Source organism: Triticum aestivum, chromosome 4D, assembly GCF_018294505.1.
Source record: "Triticum aestivum cultivar Chinese Spring chromosome 4D, IWGSC CS RefSeq v2.1, whole genome shotgun sequence".
NCBI lineage: Eukaryota > Viridiplantae > Streptophyta > Magnoliopsida > Poales > Poaceae > Triticum > Triticum aestivum.
In genome coordinates, this window is record NC_057805.1 from 27,590,723 (window position 1) to 27,609,694 (window position 18,972).

An 18,972-nucleotide genomic window follows, 5' to 3' on the forward strand; every position below is an offset into this window, starting at 1 on the left:
CGACCGTGGGCCCGTGCGTCAGCGACGGCGAGGCACCCTTTTTTAATCCGAGCGTGTCGGGGGAGGGGGGGGGGGCGTCCTCATCCTCTTGCAGACGCCCGCCCCCAACTAGCCACCCTCTGCTCCCCCGTCGGCGACAACCCTAGCCACCATGGGGTTCTTCTCCGACAAGAACAAGGGCAAGGCCTCCGCCGGCGTCTTCTCGCCAGCCACAACAGCACATTAGCGTCCGAGTGCACCAGGCGAAGTAGCACTGGGAGCACTGTGTCCTCCTCCCCTACACCGACGTCACGCTGCCACACGACTGGCACTTGGATCCAGAGAGGATCCCAGTGCCGGCGGTGTCGCGGTCGGCGCGGGCGCATGCGAAAGAGGTGCGGCGCTGGTGCCTGGCGGCAGCAGCTGACGCCGGAGCAGCGCCTCAACCCCGCATACGCATCAGACTCCCCAATTGGGAGGTCTGGTTTGCATTGGAGCACGAGGAGCAGCGTCAGCGCGGCGTTCCCCTGGGCTGGCCCGGTGCCGACGTTCGTCGACCTCACCGGCTCTGACGACGACGATGAGGACGCCTAGGGCAGCGCGCCTCCTAGTTCTTAGTTTTATTAAATGTTTTTACTTAATGTAATGTGGACTGGTGGACTCTTCGTCCTTTGTGGACGGCATTAATGTTTTCTATTTTCAAAATAGTTGTCGTTTTTTTGCGGCACCTCAAAAATGGGTCAGGCCAGCGTTGGTCGCACGTGCCGACCCAAACGCAAAAGCGGACATGGGTGTCCGTCGGGCCGACCCAAATGGACAAAAAACTGACAAAATCACCGTCCGTTTGGGTCGCCGCGTTGGAGTTGCTCTAAGGGGTGTGTGGCGTCGTCTCGTAGGCCCCAACCACCACCACCACCCCACCCCACCCCCACATACACTGGGATGTGTTTGGTAGCCCACATCCACCCCAACCAGGCCCGGGCGGGAAGAAAGTGACCCGTTTGGTTACCTGGACTACATAAAATTCTTGCATCAGGCCCGGGTAGGAAGAAAGTGACCCGTTTGGTTACCTGGACTGCATCAAATTCTTGCATAGTACGGAGCTTAAAAGCACTCCTCAGCCTGGCCCGGTAGGAACGGCCGAATCAACTATTTCTAGCAAGCCAGGGTAAGGAGAGCCATATCAAGTGCACATCGGTAGGAACGGCCAAATCAACTATTTCTAGCAAGCCAGGCTAAGGAGAGCCATATCAAGTGCACATCGGTGGGTCCAGATGCACGAGCGGATGCAAGGATGTGTACAGGCTGTACTTAATTTCTTCCTCTACCTCCATTAAGCTTCTTCTTAATGCTCTTTCTTTCGCCCCTTCTAATCTACACAACGATGCTTCGATTTAAAATAAGCTCTACATGAAAAAGATGCACATCGATGTTCTGGTTCCATTTTTACGATTGGTTCATAGTTTCGTCGACCATAAATGTTCAATTTCGTGTTCATGTTTGAAACTATTTTGGATGATTTTTTTGTCAAATTCGTCGTGCACGGTGGACCGTTTGAAATTTCCTTTGACGAGTAGCTTCACCTTACAGTTTCACACGACTTTCATGTTCCACAATTTCTATTTCGACAATCATAGACGAATAGATCTAGCTCTTCTTCATGGGGTGTACGTCTGCATATGTGTGATCTGTTTTAATGACACTCCTTAATCTCCTCCACCTGGTCGTATGATTACCCACAAGTATAGGGTACCTATCGTAGTCCTTTCGATAAGTAAGAGTGTCGAACCCAACAAGGAGCAGAAGGAAATGACAAGCAGTTTTCAGTAAGGTATTTTCTGCAAGCACTGAAATTATCGGTAATAGATAGTTTTGTGATAAGATAATTCGTAACGGGTAACAAGTGACAAGTGTAACAAAGATGCAGCAAGGTGGCCCAATCCTTTTTATAACAAAGGACAAGCCTGGACAAACTCTTATATAAAGCAAAGCGCTTCCGAGGACACATGACAATTACTGTCAAGTTAGTTTTCATCATATGCTCATATGATTCGCGCTCGCTACTTTGATAATTTGAGATGTGGGTGGATCGGTGCTTGGGTGTTGTCCTTAATTGGAAAAGCCTCCCACTTATGATTAACCCCTCTCGCAAACATCCGCAACTATGAAAGAAGAATTAAGATAAATCTAACCATAACATGAAACATGTGGGTCCAAATCAGCCCCTTACGAAGCAATGAATAAGCTAGGGTTTAAGCTTCTGTCACTCTAGCAACCCATCATCTACTTATTGCTTCCCAATGCCTTCCCCTAGGCCCAAATCATGGTGAAGTGTCATGTAGTCAACGTTCACATAACACCACCAGAGGAAAGACAACATACATCTCATCAAAATATCGAACGAATACCAAATTCACATGATACTTATAACAAGACTTCTCCCATGTCCTCAGGAACAAACGTAACTACTCACAAAACATATTCATGTTCAAGATCAGAGGGGTATTGAATATCATTAAGGATCTGAACATATGATCTTCCACCAAATAAACCAACTAGCATCAACTGCAAGGAGTAATCAACACTACTAGCAACCCACAGGTACCAATCTGAGGTTCTGAAACAAAGATTGAATACAAGAGATGAACTAGGGTTTGAGAGGAGATGATGCTGGTGAAGATGTTGATGGAGATTGACCCCCTCGAAGAGAGGATCATTGGTGATGATGATGGCTTCGATTTCCCCCTCCCGGAGGGAAGTTTCCCCGGCAGAATAGCTCCGCCGGAGCCCTAGATTGCTTTTTCCCAGGTTCCGCCTCGAGATGGCGGCGCTTCGTCCCGAAAGCTTCCTTATGATTTTTTTCAGGTAAAAACCCTTCATATAGCAGAAGATGGACGCCGAAGAACTGCCAGGGGGCCCACAAGCCCTGGGGGCGCGCCCCTAGGCTTGTGGCCACCTGGTTGGTCCCCTCTAGTATTTTCTTCGCCCAATAATTCTTATATATTCCAAAATAATTCTTCGTAATTTTTCAGGACTTTGTGCGGAATAGGTATCTCATATGCCGGTCCAGAATTCCAGCTGCCGGCATTCTCCCTCTTCATGTAAATCTTGTAAAATAAGAGAGAAAAGGCATAAGTATTTTACCATAATGTGAAATAAAAGTCCATAATGCAATAAATATTGATATAAAAACATGATGCAAAATGGACGTATCAACTCCCCCAAGCTTAGACCTTGCTTGTCCTCAAGCGAAAGCCGAGATCGATAATCATGGCCACATGTTTAGAGATAGAGGTGTCGATAAAATAAAATACGGAGATGAGGGCATCATGTTCGTCTTTAGAACAGCAACATATTGTTATATAACTCCTTATGCCAAAGTGACAATTTATTCACAAAGTAAAGCATGAATAAAAAAAACTTTATTGAAAATCGACAAACTATGATCTCGGTCATTGAAGCAATTGCAATTTATCATAACATCGGAAAGAGTCAGTATAAGAGTTTGTCTAGCAAATCCACATGCTCAATCATCTTTTTGTCTTTCACAATTGCTAACACTCACGAGATACTTATGAGATCAAAGCTTCAATTGGACACAGAGAAAGATAGGGTCTTTTAATTTCCCCTCCCGGCGGTTTACCTCAAGGGTAATGTCAACAATAATAACTTACGATCACCTACATCCGAGTGGATATATGTGTAGATCTTTCCCCAACACATGACGTTTGTCAAAAGAAAAAGGTGAAGTATATGGAATGGTGAGGATCACCACGATTCTTGCATAAAGATAGGTACTAAAAAGGTAAAAGATAGGTCCTTCGCAGAGGGAAACAGAGGTTGTCATGCACTTTTTGGTTGGATGCACGAGATCTTAATGCAAAAGAACATCACTTTATATTGCCCCTTGTGATAAAGAACTTTATTATGCAATCCGTCGCTTTTATTTCTTCTATATAACAAGTTCGTATAAAGTTTATTTACCTTACACTAATAGATCATACATATTTAAGGAGAAATTTTAATTGCTTGCACCGATGACAACTTACTTGAAGGATCTTACTCAATCCATAGGTAGGTATAGTGGACTCTCATGGCAAAACTGGGTTTATGGTGTTTGGATGCACAAGTAGTATCTCTACTTGGTGCGCGATTTTTGGCTAGTATGAAGTGGAAGCAAGCGTCACATGTTAGAGGATCCATGACAATATAACTTCTATTCGGAAATAAGCAAACATAACTCATTATGTTGTCTTCCTTGTACAACATCAACTTCTTAGCATATAATATTTTAATGAGTGCTCACAATCATAAAAGATGTCCAAGATAATATATTTATATGTGAACCTCTCTTTCTTTATTACTTTCTATTAATTGCAACAATGACCAAAACTATGTCCGTCAACCCACAACAAGTTTTAATCCTCATACTTCTTATATGTAAAGTCACCACTCTCCATAAGATTATTATATAATCTTTTTATTTCTTTTATTCTTTATTCTTTTTCTTCTTTTCCAAGATCAAAGCAAGAAAGCAAAGCCCTCACTCAAACTACTCTTTATTATAACTTTCACACTCGATTACAAAGATAGATCACGAAGCAAAACTAAAGGACAAGATCATACTAAATTTTTTTATTCTAGTAGATCAAGATATAACCAAAAGGATCGAACTAAGATAAACAATAAAGGTAAAGATGTGATGGTGATACGATGCCGGGACACCTCCCCCAAGCTTGGCACAAGCCAAGGGGAGTGCCCATACCCATGTACTCAAGTCTCCTCCTTCGGAGGTGGTGGTGAAATATTCTTAGCAATAATGCCCTTTAGGATGCGATTCTCCTCTTCAAGCTTTTGGTTTTACTGCCTGAGGTCCATAATTTCCTTGCGGAGTTTGCCTGTGATAGTTAGAGCGCCGTCCAACCATGGATGCATCCTGTGAAGGAAATATGCCCTAGAGGCAATAATAAAGTTATTATTTATTTCCTTATTTCATGATAAATGTTTATTATTCATGCTAGAATTGTATTAACCGGAAACTTAGTACATGTGTGAATACATAGACAAACAGAGTGTCCCTAGTATGCCTCTACTTGACTAGCTCGTTAATCAAAGATGGTTAAGTTTTGTAGCCATAGACATGTGTTGTCATTTGATGAACGGGATCACATCATTAGAGAATGATGTGATGGACAAGACCCATCCATTAGCTTAGCATTATGATGGTTAAGTTTTATTGCTATTGCTTTTTTCATGACTTATACATGTTCCTTTGACTATGAGATTATGCAACTCCCGAATACCGGAGGAACACCTTATGTGCTATCAAACATCACAACATAACTGGGTGATTATAAATATGCTCTACAGGTGTCTTCGAAGGTGTTTGTTGGGTTGGCATATGATGACCCACAAGTATAGGGGATCTATCGTAGTCCTTTTGATAAGTAAGATTGTCGAACCCAACGAGGAGCAGAAGGAAATGACAAGCGGTTTTTAGTAAGGTATTATCTGCAAGCACTGAAATTATCGGTAACAGATAGTTTTGTGATAAGGTAATTGGTAACGAGTAACAAGCAATGAAAGTAAATAAGGTGCAACAAGGTGGCCCAATCCTTTTTGTAGCAAAGGACAAGCCTGGACAAATTCTTATATAGAGGAAAGCGCCCCCGAGGACACATGGGAATTATCGTCAAGCTAGTTTTCATCACGCTCATATGATTCGCGTTCGTTACTTTGATAATCTGATATGTGGGTGGACCGGTGCTTGGGTGATGCCCTTCCTTGGACAAGGATCCCACTTATGATTAACTACTCTCGCAAGCATCCACAACTACGAAAGAAGAATTAAGGTAAACCTAACCATAGCATGAAACATATGGATCCAAATCAGCCCCTTACGAAGCAACACATAAACTAGGGTTTAAGCTTCTGTCACTCTAGCAACCCATCATCTACTTATTACTTCCCAATGCCTTCCTCTAGGCCCAAACAATGGTGAAGTGTCATGTAGTCGACGTTCACATAACACCACTAGAGGAGAGACAACATACATCTCATCAAAATATCGAACGAATACCAAATTCACATGACTACTAATAGCAAGACTTCTCCCATGTCCTCAGGAACAAACGTAACTACTCACAAATCATATTCATGTTCATAATCAGAGGGGTATTAATATGCATTAAGGATCTGAACATATAATCTTCCACCGAATAAACCAACTAGCATCAACTACAAGGAGTAATCAACACTACTAGCAACCCACAGGTACCAATCTGAGGCTTTGGGACAAAGATTAGATACAAGAGATGAACTAGGGTTTGAGAGGAGATGGTGCTGGTGAAGATGTTGATGGAGATTGACCCCCTCCCGATGAGAGGATCGATGGCGATGATTTCCGCCTCCCGGAGGGATATTTCCCCGGCAGAACAGCTCTGCCGGAGCCCTAGATTGGTTCCGCCTCGTGGCGGTGGAGTTTCTTCCCGAAAGCTTGCTTATGATTTTTTCCAGGGTGAAAGACACCATATAGCCAAAGATGGGCACCGAAGGCCTGACAGGGGCCCCACGAGGCAGGGGGCGCGCCCCCCACCCTCGTGGATGGTGTGTGGCCCCCCTCTGGTGCTTTCTTCGCTCAGTATTTTTTATAAATTCCAAAACTGACTTCCGTGGAGTTTCAGGACTTTTGGAGTTGTGCAGAATAGGTCTCTAATATTTGCTCCTTTTCCAGCCCAGAATTCTAGCTGCAGGCATTCTCCCTCTTCATGTAAACCTTGTAAAATAAGAGAGAAAAGGCATAAGTATTGTGACATAATGTGTAATAACATCCCATAATGCAATAAATATCAATAGCAAAGCATGATGCAAAATGGACGTATCAGCATAGATCGAGATTAGGATTTGTCACTCCGTGTATCGGAGAGGTATCTCTGGGCCCTCTCGGTAATTCACATCACTATAAACCTTGCAAGCAATGTGACTAATGAGTTAATCACGGGCTGATGCATTACGAAACAAGTAAAGAGACTTGCCAGTAACGAGATTGAACTAGGTATTGAGATACCACGATCGAATCTCGGGCAAGTAACATACTGATGACAAAGGGAACAACGTATGTTGTTATGCCGTTTGACCGATAAAGATCTTCGTAGAATATGTAGGAGCCAATATGAGCATCCAGGTTCCGCTATTGGTTATTGACCAGAGATGTGTCTCGGTCATGTCTACATAGTTCCCGAACCCGCAGGGTCCGCACGCTTAACGTTCGATGACGATCGGTATTATGAGTTTATGTGTTTTGATGAACCGAAGGTTGTTCGGAGTCCCGGATGAGATCACGGACATGACGAGGAGTCTCGAAATGGTCGAGACATAAATATTGATATATTGGAAGGTTATATTCGGACACCGGAAAGGTTCCGGGGGTCACCGGATAAATACCGGAGTTCCGGGGAGTTACCGGAACCCCCCGGGGGGTCAATGGCCCTTCATGGGCCTTAGTGGAAATAGAGGGCAGCAAGGGAGCTGTGGGGTGCCCCCCAGGCCCAAACCGAATTGGTTTAGGGCTTGGGGGGCCCGCCCCCTCTTTCCTTCTCCCCTGCTCCTCTTTCCTTCCCCTCCTAGTTGGACTAGGAAAGGGGGGAACCTACTCCTAGTAGGAGTAGGATTCCCCCCCTTGGGGCGCACCCTATGAGGCCGCCGCCCCCTCCCCTTGCTCCTTTATATACGGGGGAGGGCGGCATCCCTAGAACACACAAGTTGACAATTGTTTTAGCCGTGTGTGGTGCCCCCCTCCACAGATTTCCACCTCGGTCATATCGTCGTAGTGCTTAGGCGAAGCCCTGCGCCGGTAACTTCATCATCACCGTCGCCACACCGTCGTGCTGACGAAACTCTCCCTCCGCCTCAACTGGATCAAGAGTACGAGGGGCGTCATCGAGCTGAACGTTTGCTGAACATGGTGGTGCCGTACGTTCGGTGCTAGGATCGGTCAGATCGTGAAGACGTACGACTACATCAACCGCGTTGTCATAACGCTTTCGCTTTCGGTCTACGAGGGTGCGTACACAACACTCTCCCCTCTCGTTGCTATGCATCACCTAGATAGATGTTGCGTGATCGTAGGAAATTTTTGAAATTACCGCGTTCCCCAACAGTGGCATCCGAGCCAGGTCTATGCGTAGATGTTATATGCACGAGTAGAACACAAAGAGTTGTGGGCGATAATAGTCATACTGCTTACTAGCATGTCATACTTTGATTCGACGGTATTGTTGGATGAAGCGGCCCAGACCGACATTACGCGTATGCTTACGCGAGACTGATTCTACCGACGTGCTTCGCACACAGGTGGCTAGTGGGTGTCTGTTTCTCCAACTTTTGTTGAATCGAGTGTGGCTACGCCCGGTCCTTGTTGAAGGTTAAAACAGCACACTACTAGAAAACAGGCTATAGATAATATAGACACTAATGGCGCATTATACATGCGATGCGTCACTACTATATAGTAATGGCGCACCTATACATAGTGCGCCATTAGTATCTAAAATAGTAATGGCGCACCTAGTAAAAAGTGCGCCATTACTATGTTTGACCAAGCTTTGACCCACTTCTGGACATAGTAATGGCGCACTTTTCCCTGATGCGCCATTGCTATTTTTGATACTAATGGCGCATTGCTTAGGAGGTGCGCCATTGTGGTTTTGTAGGTAAGTGCCGCAGCCCGACCGTCCACCATCTCTTTCCTCTCTCTCTCGCACGGAACCCTATCCTCTTCTCCCTCACCCCGCACACACACACACACACACGTCTCTCGGCCTCGCCCCAGCCCCGATCCATGCGCCATTGTGGTTTTGTAGGCAAGTGCTCCCTCCTCTTCCTGCGCGGCGGCCCTTGCCCTCCTCTCTCTTCGGTCCCCTTCGCGCCTCCTCGCGGCAGTCGCAGCCAAGGTGCCCGAGCTCGGCGGCGACGGATCGGAAGGCAGCGGCGGCGCTGGATCTGGCAGTGGTAGAGCTGCCGCCGTCTCCACTCGCCGGGAACCGGCCAGATCCGCCCCACGAGCTTCACAGGAGCCACCCCCTCCGCCACCAGCCACGGTGGCCTCCCCCGTCCCGTATCGGCGCGGATCCAGCCGCCATCTCCCGCAGCAACGGCGGCCTCGCCCTGCTCCGCCCCCGCTCCTCCTCCTCCGCCCCTTCGCCTCGCTCCCCATCCCGGCCGCCGCGAGAGGCGGCCTCAACCCGTCTCCCTCAGGTTCTCTCCGCTCTCACACCCTCCGTGTCCGTCCTCTGGATTCTGTTTCCCGGGGCCTTGCGCTTAGCGACGCACGCCGCGCGTGCTGGACCGGCGACCGACATCGTACATGTGGCTAGCTCGATAGGACGCGGATCCGTTAGTTGGCTTGAATTCGTGGATTATGCCGCTGTTATTCACGGACTGGGACTGGTGTTAAGACAGACTGTCAGTGCACTGGCAGTGGCAGTGATGAAGAGCAAGAACTCTCCGGATGAATGATTTGGAGTGACTCCTACACTAATTCGTAAACCTAGATTCCTGAAATGGCACATATCTTCTCTCTGTCTGTCACCAAACTTGCTCTATCAGTCAAGACTATGCATCCATTTGCCACTTGCTGGCCACATGTTAATTCAGCTCCCGCAATTAATGTTACCAAATGAATATCTTCTCTGTTTCCCCAAACTTGCTTTATCAGTCACGGCCGCATATCGATCTACCACTTTCCTGCCATAGATTAATTCAGCTCCCTGAAAAAATAAGAATAGAAAAAAAATCAGCATCGATTTGGTCGTCTATTCATTCTTCATAAACTTCACATGCAATTTCTAGCATATGGTGTTCACCCAAGTAATAATCTGCTATTGTTAACCAGGTATCATCGATGAAAAACATGGGTCGTTTTCGCGTACTCTTCTTCAGGATAAGCCTGAGATCACGTATGCTTCGTAATCAGAGCTTTCACTTTCTATTCATGTTCTTCTTGCGTGGGAATATTTGTTGAAACATGCCCCGCAATGGTTTTTCCAACAAATTTAGGGAAGAAATGATTCGTGGGTATATGAGCAATTCTGAACTTGAGACTGCTATACAAGACTTTGGGTGGCGCTGTGCTAATGTCTCTAGGATATACAAGTATATGATGTAATACTTTGCTCCCTATCAATGAGTACGCTCAGAGTTTCTCGAGCATTTTTTGGGATCGTCAATTTGTTTAGCCATGTCATATAGATATTGTTATGATTGGTTAATATCCAACTGTGGTAGGTAGACGATAGAAATAGCTTTGTCCAAAGTCCAAACTTAATGGTAAACAAGAGGCTAATTTTGCTATTTTTGTTTGTTATGCGGTTTGCACTTTCTGTTTCCTTGAACAGTTTACAGTTCATCTAATTTACATTTTTATGTTAACTTTAGCAATTAATTTACCTCAAACAAGGTAATTAATATGATAATTATCCCTTGTGTATACCGCAAGTAAGTAACTTACTGTAATTATGTTAAGAAATTAGAATGTTTGTGACCGACTGTTTAATAAGATGCTCTTTTCACAAGGTGTGATATTGTGGCATATTTACCCTGGAGCTAGCATATATATGGAGCTGACTTTGTTCCTGGAGGTGAGCATATATTGTTGATCTTCTCATGTCAATTGCAGCAGTTCCTTGATTCACAATTTATATAGTGTGGTATAGTGGTTATATTTGGAGGTTTATCCCTGTGAAATAATCACCGCAAGGTGAGTACTTTCCGCAGCTAATGTGTTATGCATAAGCTCAGTGTGTTTGCTCAATTAGCTACTGCTCAATTAAAATTGGTGACCTTCCATTGATGATAGGTTTAGAAATTATGCATTGAGTAACTGGACCTGACCTGGAGTACTTGGTTAATTCAGTGATCTTTTAACAAAATTTTAACTGAATTATTTTGGGCAATGGAGTACTGAATTTTAACTGAGTAACTTGCACTTGCATATGCACTAGACCACTTGTAAATTCTTTGGCTCCTCTTTAATCTGGTGCAATTACTTAACTAACCGTAATAGCCCTGACACTTGTAAGTAACCATATCATTCAAACATCCAATTAAATCTATTCTACTCCATTTCCTGAGATGAAATTGTGATGATGGGAGTGACATTAAACAGCTTGAACATCTAATTGTGCATGTACTCCATTGTTATATACTGATCCATCTTGTCTTTGCCCCATGTTAACATTCAAATTGTTAATTGCATTCAAAGTGTTAATTGCAGGAGCAGACACAGAGGAGGAATCTGCTACCTCAAAGCAGTTGATCGACGCCGGGAGGGTGGGTACGTGATGTCGGAGGCTGGCGGGAGGGTGGTGACGAGCTACCGAAGAGATGAGTTCTGGCTCTCCTCGATGCCAGGACGAGGCGCTGTTGCCGATCGGACGTGGACTCGATTGATTTTGATTTGAAATATGACGGGTTGTAATGTAAAATGCACTTCAGTTCAAAATTTCCTCCCCTTGCGAGAGGTATTCTTGGACGGAGGGAGTAGAAGATTAGTTATAGGATTTTGTTTTATTTCTGTGCAATTTTCTTTTTATTGGATACTTATAAAGACATGGTAATATTCTTGCTATAATAAAAATGATGGTTCTATTTCATTTTTTGTTTTTAAATTATTTTTCCTTATAGGTTGTTTTTTGTAAATTTGTATTTTTTTTGTTTTCCAAATATACTATTAGTGGCACATTTCAGCCTTCATTGGTGGCGCACCTAGCTTTTTAGCTAGTGGCGCACCTCTAAGGTTACTAGTGGCGCACTTGGCTTTATTACTAGTGGGGCACCTAAGGATTAGTAATGGCGCACTATTAGGTGCGCCATTACTGTCTGGGATTGTAATGGCGCATCAAATGTGCGCCATTACTAAAACTTACTAATGGCGTGCTAGTAATGGCGCACCTAATGTGCGCCATTAGTAGCCAAAATAGGTGCGCCATTAATAACCTGTTTTCTAGTAGTGGCACACTTGACGAAAAATCGTTGTGGTCTTTGATGCGTAGGTAAGAATGGTTCTTGCTAAGCCCGTAGCAGCCACGTAAAACTTGCAACAACAAAGTAGAGGACGTCTAACTTGTTTTTGCAGGGCATGTTGTGATGTGATATGGTCAAGACATGATGATATATTTTATTGTATGAGATGATCATGTTTTGTAACAGAGTTATCGACAACTGGCAGGAGCCTTATGGTTGTCGCTTTACTGTATGAAATGCAATCGCCATGTAATTGCTTTACTTTATCACTAAGCGGTAGCGATAGTCGTAGAAGCAATAGTTGGCGAGACGACAACGATGCTTCGATGGAGATCAAGGTGTCAAGCCGATGACGATGGTGATCATGACGGTGCTTTGGAGATGGAGATCAAAGGCACAAGATGGTGATGGCCATATCATATCACTTATATTGATTGCATGTGATGTTTATCCTTTATACATCTTATTTTGCTTAGTACGGCGGTAGCATTATAAGATGATCCCTCACTAAATTTCAAGGTATAAGTGTTCTCCCTGAGTATGCACCGTTGCTACAGTTCGTCGTGCCGAGACACCACGTGATGATCGGGTGTGATAAGATCTACGTTCACATACAACGGGTGCAAGCCAGTTTTGCACACGCAGAATACTCGGGTTAAACTTGACGAGCCTAGCATATGCAGATATGGCCTCGGAACACTACTCCATCTCACGTGATGATCGGACATGGTTTAGTTAATTTGGATCACGTGATCATTTAGATGACTAGAGGGATGTATATCTAAGTGGGAGTTCTTAAGTAATATGATTAATTGAACTTTAATTTATCATGAACTTAGTCCTGGTAGTATTAGCATATCTATGTTGTAGATCAATAACTCGCGATGTGGCTCCCCGTTTATTTTTTATATGTTCCTAGAGAAAACTAAATTGAAAGATGATAGTAGCAATGATGCGGACTAGGTCCGTGATCCGAGGATTATCCCCATTGCTGCACAGAAGTATTATGTCCTTGATGCACCGCCAGGTGACGGACCTATTGCAGGAGCAGACACAGACGTTATGAACGTTTGGCAAAGCTCGGTATGATGACTACTTGATAGTTTAGTGCACCATGCTTTACGGCTTAGAACCGGGACTTCAAAAACATTTTGAACGCCACGGAGCATATAAGATGTTCCAAGAGCTGAAATTTGTATTTCAGACTCATACCCGAGTCGAGAGGTATGAGACCTCTGACAAGTATTTTGCCTACAAGATGGAGGAGAATAGCTCAACCAATGAGCATATGCTCAGAACGTCTGAGTACTACAATCGCTTAAATCAAGTGGGAGTTAATCTTACAGATAAGATAGTGATTGACAGAGTTCTCTAGTCACCATCACCAAGTTACTAGAACTTTGTGATGAACTATAGTATGCAAGGGATGACGAAAACGATTCCCGAGCTCTTCTGATGTTGAAATCAACGAAGGTAGAAATCAAGAAAGAGCATCAAGTGTTGATGATTAAACAAGACCACTAGTTTCAAGAAAAGGGCAAAGGGAAAGAAAGGGAACTTCAAGAAGAATGGCAAGCAAGTTGTCACTCCCGTGAAGAAGCCCAAAGCTGGACCTAAGCCTGAAACTGAGTGCTTCTACTGCAAAGGAAATGGTCACTGGAAGTGGAACTAACCTAGATACTTGGCGGATAAGAAGGATGGCATAGTGAACAAAGGTATATTTGATATACATGTTATTGATGTGTACTTTACTAGTGTTTATAGCAACCCCTCGGTATTTGATACTGGTCCAGTTGCTAAGAGTAGTAACTCGAAACGAGAGTTGCAAAATAAACAGAGAGTAGTTAAGGGCGAGGTGATGATGTGAGTTGGAAGTGATTCCAAGGTTGATAAGATCACCATCGCACACTCCCTTTACCTTCGGGATTAGTGTTGAACCTAAAATAAATGTTATTTGATGTTTGCGTTGAGCATGGATATGATTGGATCATGTTCATTGCAATACGGTTATTCATTTAAGTCAAAGAATAATTGTTGTTCTATTTACATGAATAAAACCTTCTATGGTCATACACTTAATATAAATGGTTTATTGAATCTTGATCATAGTGATACACATATTCATAATATTGATGCCAAAAGATGCAAGGTTAATAATGATAGTGCAACTTATTTGTGGCACTGCCGTTTAGGTCATATTGGTGTAAAGCGCATGAAGAAACTCCATGCTAATGAGCTTTTGGAATCACTTGATGCTTGCGAACCATGCCTCATGGGCAAGATGACTAAAACTCCGTTCTCCGGAACAATGGAGCGAGCAACTGACTTTTTGGAAATAATACATACTGATGTATGCGGTCGGATGAGTGTTGAGGCTCGCGACGAGTATCGTTATTTTCTGACCTTCACAAATGATTTGAGCAGATATGGGTATATCTACTTGATGGAACATAAGTCTGAAACATTTAAAAAGTTCAAAGAATTTCAGAGTGAAGTGGAGAATCATCGTAACAAGAAAATAAAGTTTCTATGATCTGATCGCAGAGGCAAATATTTAAGTTACGAGTTTGGACTTCAATTTAAACAATGTGGAATAGTCTCTCAAACTCATGCCACCTGGAACACCACACCATAATGGTGTGTCCGAACATCGTAACTGTACTTTATTAGATATGGTGCGATCTATGATGTTTCTTACTGATTTACCACTATGGTTTTGGGGCTATGCATTAGAGACAGCTGCATTCACGTTAAGTAGGGCACCATCTAAATCCGTTGAGACGACGCCATATGAACTGTGGTTTGGCAAGAAACCAAAGTTGTCGTTTCTTAAAGTTTGGGGCTGCGATGCTTATGTGAAAAAGCTTCAACCTGATAAGCTCGAACCCAAATCGGAGAAATGTGTCTTCATAGGATACCCAAAGGAGACTGTTGGGTACACCTTCTATCACAGATCCGAAGGCAAGATATTCGCTGCTAAGAATGGATCCTTTCTAGAGAAGGAGTTTCTCTCGAAAGAAGTGAGTGGGAGGAAAGTAGAACTTGATGAGGTAATTGTACCTGCTCCCGAATTGGAAAGTAGTTCATCACAGAAATTAGTTCCAGTGATTCCTACACCAATTAGTGAGGAAGTTAATGATAGTGATCATGAAACTTCAGATCAAGTTACCACCGAACCTCGCAGGTCAACCAGAGTAAGATCCGCACCAGAGTGGTATGGTAATCCTGTTCTGGAGTTCATGTTACTTGACCATGACGAACCTACGAACTATGAGGAAGCGATGATGAGCCCAGATTCCGCAAAATGGCTTGAGGCCATGAAATCTGAGATGGGATCCATGTATGAGAACAAAGTATGGACTTTGGTTGACTTGTCCGATGATCGGCAATCAATAGAGAATAAATGGATCTTCAAGAGGGAGACGGATGCTGATAGTAGTGTTACTATCTACAAAGCTCGAATTGTTGCAAAAATGTTTTCGACAAGTTCAAGGTGTTGACTACAATGAGATTCTCTCACTTGTATCGATGCTTAAAAGTCTGTCCGAATCATGTTAGCGATTGCTGCATTTTATGAAATTGGGCAAATGGATGTCAAACCTGCATTCCTTAATGGATTTCTTAAAGAAGAGTTGTATGTGATGCAACCAGAAGGTTTTGTCAATCCTAAAGGTGCTAACAAAATGTGCAAGCGCCAGTGATCCATCTATGGACTGGTGCAAGCATCTCGGAGTTGGAATATACGCTTTGATGAGTTGATCAAAGCATATAGTTTTATACAGACTTGCGGTGAAGCCTGTATTTACAAGAAAGTGAGTGGGGGCACTACAACTTTTCTGATAAGTATATGTGAAAGACATATTGTTGATCAGAAATGATGTAGAATTTTTTGGAAAGCATAAAGGAGTTTTGAAAGGAGTTTTTCAAAGAAAGACCTCGGTGAAGCTGCTTACATATTGAGCATCAAGATCTATAGAGATAGATCAAGACGCTTGTTAAATTTTTTCAATGAGTACATGCCTTGACAAGTTTTTGAAGTAGTTCAAAATGGAATAGTCAAAGAAGGAGTTCTTGCATGTGTTGGAAGGTATGAAGTTGAGTAAAGACTCAAAAGCCGACCACGGCAGAAAATAGAAAGATAATGAAAAGTCATTCCCTATGCCTCAGTCATAGGTTCTGTAAAGTATGCTATGATGTGTACCCGACCTATTGTGTACCTCGCCATGAGTTTGCCAAGAGGGTACAATAGTGATCCAGGAGTGGATCACTGGACAACGGTCAAAATTATCCTTAGTGGAATAAGGAAATGTTTCTCGGTTTTGGAGGTGACAAAGAATACGTCGTAAAGAGTTACGTCGATGCAAGCTTTGACACCGATCTGGATGACTCTAAGTCTCGATCTAGATACATATTGAAAGTGGGAGCAATTAGCTAGAGTAGCTCCGTGCAGAGTATTGTAGACATATAAATTTGCAAAATACATATGGATCTGAATGTTGCAGACCCGTAGACTAAAAATTTCTCTCACAGGCAAAACATGATCATACCTTATTACTCTTGGGTGTTAATCACATAGCGATGTGAACTAGATTATTTACTCCAGTAAACCTTTTGAGTGTTGATCACATGGCGATGTGAATTATGGGTATTAATCACATAAAGATGTGAATTATTGGTGTTAAATCACATGGCGATGTGAACTAGATAATTGACTCTAGTGCAAGTGGGAGATTGAAGGAAATATGCCCTAGAGGCAATAATAAAGTTATTATTTATTTCCTTATTTCATGATAAATGTTTATTATTCATGCTAGAATTGTATTAACCGGAAACTTAGTACATGTGTGAATACATAGACAAACAGAGTGTCCCTAGTATGCCTCTACTTGACTAGCTTGTTAATCAAAGATGGTTAAGTTTCCTAGCCGTAGACATGTGTTGTCATTTGATGAACGGGATCACATCATTAGAGAATGATGTGATGGACAAGACCCATCCATTAGCTTAGCATTATGATCGTTAAGTTTTATTGCTATTGCTTTCTTCATGACTTATACATGTTCCTCTGACTATGAGATTATGCAACTCCCGAATACCGGAGGAACACCTTGTGTGCTATCAAACGTCACAACGTAACTGGGTGATTATAAAGATGCCCTATAGGTGTCTCCGAAGGTGTTTGTTGGGTTGGCATAGATCGATATTAGGATTTGTCACTCCGTGTATCGGAGAGGTATCTCTGGGCCCTCTCGGTAATGCGTATCACTATAAACCTTGCAAGCAATGTGACTAATGAGTTAATCACGGGATGATGCATTACAGAACGAATAAAGAGACTTGCCGGTAACGAGATTGAACTAGGTATTGAGATACCGACGATCGAATCTCGGGGAAGTAACATACCGATGACAAAGGGAACAACGTATGTTGTTATGCGGTTTGACCGATAAAGATCTTCGTAGAATATGTAGGAGCCAATATGAGCATCCAGGTTCCGCTATTGGTTATTGACTAGAGATGTGTCTCGATCATGTCTACATAGTTCTCGAACCCGTAGGGTCCGCACGCTTAACGTTCGATGATGATCGGTATGAGTTTATGTGTTTTGATGAACCGAAGGTTGTTCGGAGTCCCGAATGCGATCACGGACATGACGAGGAGTCTCGAAATGGTCGAGACATAAAGATTGATATATTGGAAGGTTATATTCGGACACCGGAAAGGTTCCGGGGGTCACCGGATAAATACCGGAGTATCGGGGAGTTACCGGAACCCCCCGGGGGGTCAATGGGCCTTCATGGGCCTTAGTGTAAATAGAAGGCAGCAAGGGAGCTGTGGGGCGCGCTCCCCTAGGCACAAACCGAATTGGTTTAGGGCTTGGGGAGACGGCCCCCTCTTTCCTTCTCCCCTTGTCGGGGGGATGGACCCCGGGCAAGCAACGGAACCCGGATCCTCTTCAAAAAACAACGGGGCTGGCATCGCCCCTCAATACCGGCGCGCGCTTGGCTGGGTCGCTCGACCTGGCCAAGCCCCCCAAGCCGGCCAGACTAGCCGACCCGGCAAGACACGTCGACTCGGCCCCAACAACTGGCGCAAGACCGCCGAACCCGGCACGATCAAAGCCTCCTCACCAAGCCAGCGCCACCCATGGCGTGCTACGCAATCCAGCCGCGGGTCAACTCCCGTCCCATCCAGGCCGTATGACGGGGACGAGACTTCAATCAACGATGACCGAGGCAACAGTGCCCCGCCCATGCCTCTGGTCAGCAGGAACATGGCAACAGTGCCCCTCACCTACCCGCTGACATGGGCCGGCGTGGCAACAGTGCCCCCACCCTCATCGCTGACGACAGCAAGCGGCAACCTGACGGAGAGCACTGTACGCGACTCGACTCGGCCACACCCTGACGATCGACAAGATGGCGCACAGTCCCCCTAGGCTCGCGGGGCCCGCACCTAGGGGAACCCGGCGAACCACAAGCCCTCAGCGGGGCCCAGCCCGGGTCCCCGGACACCGACAACACGGACCCACCGACTTATAACATTACCATTGTACCCCCGAGGGGTTGGACTATAAAACCCCCGGGAGCCCACGATCATTCAAGAGGCGAAGCAGGAGGACTAGCCACAAAAACAGCAACACCGGAGAGAAGGGGCAGCCCAAGCCTTGGCCAGCTTCCTTCCTCCTTCATACAGCTCCAGGAGCAACATTGTACTATCGATCATCCAACTACACTCGGCAGGACTAGGGGTATTATCTCTCTGGAGAGCCCCGAACCTGGGTATGTCCGGCGTCCCACGCCCGCTCATGCCAACCTCGCCTCTGGAGCCCACCAGCGCCCTCGAGCCTCCTCCTCTCTTTAGCCATCCCTTGGCATCTGCCGTGCGCCCACCACGATAGTTGGCGCCCACCGTGGGGCAGCTCGAGGAGCTGGCCGGGAGCATGCTTCGGACGGGGCCATTCTCCTACGC